The sequence below is a fragment of the Danio rerio genome, chromosome 19 (genome assembly GCF_049306965.1).
Source record: "Danio rerio strain Tuebingen ecotype United States chromosome 19, GRCz12tu, whole genome shotgun sequence".
Taxonomy (NCBI): domain Eukaryota; kingdom Metazoa; phylum Chordata; class Actinopteri; order Cypriniformes; family Danionidae; genus Danio; species Danio rerio.
In genome coordinates this window covers 5,247,833-5,252,500 of record NC_133194.1, presented here as the reverse complement: position 1 = coordinate 5,252,500, position 4,668 = coordinate 5,247,833, and the positions used below count along the sequence as shown (strand labels likewise).

The 4,668-nt window shown below is 37.4% G+C and overlaps 1 long non-coding RNA gene across 1 annotated transcript in view; it reads left to right on the top strand.

Moving 5' to 3' along the window:
• LOC141378993 (uncharacterized) overlaps window positions 1–4,386 on the top strand; it is a 136,796-nt gene extending 132,410 nt beyond the window's left edge. The window contains exon 4 of the long non-coding RNA XR_012394865.1: window positions 2,703–4,386. This is a non-coding gene — a long non-coding RNA (uncharacterized lncRNA). The remainder of the gene's footprint in view (window positions 1–2,702) is intronic.
• Window positions 4,387–4,668: the final 282 nt, after the last annotated feature.

Genomic DNA, 4,668 nt, shown 5'->3' with positions numbered 1-4,668 from the left:
AAACAACCTGAATTAACCAAATATCAACGTCACTTGACGTCGTTAATGGATGTCAAAATAACATACCTTGACTTTTGGCCACCAAAAACAATCACTGTAAGATTTGAAGAGCTCAAAAGTGGATGTTTAAGGGATTGAAATGTATTCAGGGAAGAGTTTACAAAACCCTGTCCCTCCTGACAAGATGAACCCAGATGAACCCAGGATGGCTCAAGTCTTCTGTATTCTGATCTCCAAATTAAAATAATGACAGATGAGATTCAGCATCGCACCATATGTATATCACAGAGCGTTTAATCTTAGAATGTCCTGGATCAAGGTTAATCTGTCATAAAACACAATCTTAGCAAGATAACATTACATTCATGCTCTATTTTACAGTGAAGATTTGACTCTTAGAGCGTATCGTCCATTCAGTTGGAAACGTTTAACATAATGTTTCGTCCATTTGCTTAATATATGTTTTATGTTGTGGTGTGCGGAACACGGATCAGCAGTTGTTATACAGCATTAAGCGCGCTCTCCTTTGCGCAGATCTCTCTGGATTATCTCAGATTATGGGATTTGGTATTTAAAATCAACTGCCTGAAGTTTCTCTGAATGCAGAATAACAAAAGACACCATGAGGGCCTTTGAGATTCGATAATCACTTGTCCTGGGAATTTATTCACATGGATTGATGCGGTTGCAAAGCGTCACAGTTTAACACTCACGTGCGTGTTTGTATAATAGAGAGATTCTCTCTTGGATGTGACAAGCATGAATTTTAATGTTGCGAGCGTATAAAGATGTCTTTCAGTGAGGAGGAGAAGAATGACATGATTATTTCGATTTTGAAACAGGTTAATATCAGGATAAAGGATTCCTATTTATACTGATACATCACTTAAATTTTTGGAATAAAAGTTATGATGTCACGACATCCAAAAATCACCAAATACTTATTTTTTTTTACATTATTTCCAACACAAGCTCAGAAGTCAACTGAGTAGCCAGAAGTACGTATGGCTGCATTTAGTCTTTTAAACGAACGCTATGGGGGTGTTGTGACGCCATATCTTTTCGCGCCTACTAGCAAGCTGCTTACCTCTGTACTCTATTGCTAGCACATTTTATAACATTTTATAACAAGCTTCTAGCATGATTACCAAACTGTAACAATTCTAGCATATTTATAACATGATTTTCAAACCGTTAGCTTGTTTTAGCACATTTCTAGCATATTTCTAACATGATTTTCAAACCGTTAGCTTATTTTAGCACATTTCTAGCATATTTTTAACATGATTACCAAACCGTTAGCTTGTTTTAGCACATCTCTAGCATTTTTTAACACGATTATCAAATTGTTAGCACATTTTAGAACATTTATAACAAGCTTCTAACATGATTATCAAACTGTTAGCATATTTTAGCACATTTTTAGCATGCTTCCGACATGATTTATCAGACATGCTAGCATGTTTACCACATTTATAGCATGCTTTTAACATGATTATCAAACTATTAGCTTGTTTTAGCACATTTCTAGCATATTTTAACATGATTATCAAATTGTTAGCACATTTTAGAACATTTATAACAAGCTTCTAATTGATTATTAAACTGTTCGCTTATTTTAACACATTTTTAGCATGCTTCCGACATGATTTATCAGACATGCTAGCTTGTTTACCACATTTTTAACATGCTTTTAACATGATTATCAAACTATTAGCTTGTTTTAGCACATTTCTAGCATATTTCTAACATTATTATCAAACTGCTAGCACATTTTAGAACATTTATAACAAGCTTCTAACATGATTATCAAACTGTTAGCTTGTTTTAGCACTTTTCTAGCATGCTTCCAACATGATTTATCAGACATGCTAGCTTGTTTACCACATTTTTAGCATGCTTTTAACATGATTATCAAACTATTAGCTTGTTTTAGCACATTTCTAGCATATTTTGACTTGAATATCAAACCGTTAGCTTGTTTTAGCACATTTCTAACATGAATTACCAAATAGCTAGCACATTTTAGAACATTTAAAACAAGCTTTTAACATGATTATCAAACTGATCAAACTGAAAAGCTTATATTAGCACATTTCTAGCATGCTTCCCACGTGAATTATCAGACATGCTAGCATGTTTGCACATTTCCAGCATGCTTCTAATATGATTATCAAACTATTAGCTTGTTTTAGCACATTTCTAGCGTATTTCTAACATGATTATCAAACTGTTAACTTGCTTTAGCACATTTCTAGCATGCTTCCCACGTGAATTATCAGACATGCTAGTATGTTTGTACATTTCCAGCATGCTTCTAACATGATTATCAAACTATTAGCTTGTTTTAGCGGATTTCTAGCATATTTATGATATGAATATCAAACTAGCTTGTTTTAGCACATTTCTAGCATATTTCTAACATGATTATCAAACCGTTAGCTTGTTTTAGCACATTTCTAACATGAATTACTAAATTGCTAGCACGTTTTAGAACATTTATAACACGCTTCTAACATGATTATCAAACTGTTAGCTTGTTTTAACACATTTCTAGCATGCTTCAGACATGATTTATCTGACATGCTAGCATGTTTTAGCATTTTCTAACATGTAACATAATAATCAAACTGATACTAACATCTAAAAAAAAATATTTTAAATTCATGGTATCTTTAACAATATGCTGGACATCCACTTAGGGAGGTGATCCAGGCATGTCCCACCGGGAGGAGGCCTTAAGGAAGACCCAGGACACGCTTGAGGGACTATGTCTCTCATCTGGCCTAAAGACACCTCTGGATTCCCATGGAGGAGCTGGAGAAAGTGTCTGGGGAGAGGGAAGTCTGGGGTTCTCTCCTAAGACTGCTGCCCCGGCCCCGGAAAAGCATCAGAAAATGTATGACTGAATGAAGTTATAGTTAAGCCTGAATACACTTTTCCTTTTGAACACTTCCTCAAATTAGAGTTCAATAAGTAGCTAGTATGAGCCATATTAAGCTCAGAAAACAATATTACATCATATTAGCAACATTATGAGGCATGGTACGGCCACTGTGAGCACTAGTTGCCCTTTGGACAGATGGTTCATGTTCATATGAGCCACAAATTCACACATTTATCCCGTTTCATTTCCGCACTCAGCCTGCAAGCGCACATATGCCAAAACCCTTTGAGGACCAACCCGGTGTGAAAACGCTGCTAAAATGGCTGCTGTGTGTCACACGTTTGTATTTGGGTCAAGATTTCGGGGCAACTCTCTCTTTCACACTCCATTTCATCCTCTATTTTGCTCCGTCCTCCGCCCCTCCATTGCTCCGTCTCCATCCTCCGCTCATCCGCGAACACAAGAGGACATGTTAACCTCTAGCATATAGTCAGGCGGAGAGGAATATTATGTTTGATTGGTGGGTGTATAAGATGTAGACGCAGGGGTTTCGCTTTTTCCTCCTAACTGCCCCGCTGACCAGCCGGTTCACCTTGAAAATATGGGCAGATCTGAGTGTGGAGCTCTTTCTGAGATCATTTTCATAATCAGCACATCAACAAACACCCTACAGGCCCAACACACACTCCCTGATCATCTTAAACACCACATGGATGAGGTGGATAAAGGGAGAGCAGTAGTTGAATGTTGGATAATGCTGTTACTTTGTTTGTATTTTGCATACCTGTGGATCTGAATGATTCATTGCGGTCTTTCAGGAAAATTAATTTTAAAATCCCTGCTGAAAATAAGCTGGTTGGCTGGTTTTAGCTGGTTGACCAGCCTGGTTTTAGAGGGGTTTTGGCCAGTTCCAGACTGGTTTCCAACATTTCCAGCCTGGTTTGAGCTGGACATAGCTGGTTTTGGCTGGGTTCCCAGTCTGGCTAGGCTGGTCAAGCCTGTTTTAGCTGGTCATCTCCCAGCCTAACCAGCTAAGACCAGGCTGGAAATGGCTAAAACTCCTCTAAAACCAGCCTGGTTGACCAGCTAAAACCAGCCTGGGCTGGTTTAAGCTGTTTTTTTAGTAGAGATGTTTTTTTTTTTTTTTTTTTTAAACATTTCCAGTGTGATCTACCTCCCTGCTAGCATGTTTTAGCACATTTCCTGGATGCTTCTAACATTTGATTTGATAAATGTAATCAATGTTTCTGTCTACCGACATGTTTTCATCCGTTAGCATGTTTTGTAGCATTTTTTAAATCATATGTATTATGGCTCCATCATAAATAATCAGACTTTTGGCTGTTTTATGAAAATATTTTATTTTAATATATTTCAATTAACCAAGTGATGTATGGAATTAGTATTTTATGTCGTCCAAAAGTAGTATTGTACGGCAATATTTGTCTCCTCAATTTGCTTGCATTGTACGCATGTTATTAATATTTAATCTGATGCTTATTACTATGCTGTCGCTGATTTCATGTTACTTTCAGGGTAATACAAAGTTCAGACCTGCTCACATCTGTGCAAAGAACCATTGTCGTTTGCATCTTTGGACAAATATTGCTGCGCTTCCAGAAGTTTCTTCAGGTCTCGATGATCTGTGGAGGAATGAGAAGAGGGAACGTCCACTGCAGCTGTGCTGGAGGATGGCAGATATACGGTAAATTGTTAAATGTCTGAAGATCGATATTCTCCGTCCGCTCTCCTCCTCGCTGATGGCTAGAAATGCTCTCAGC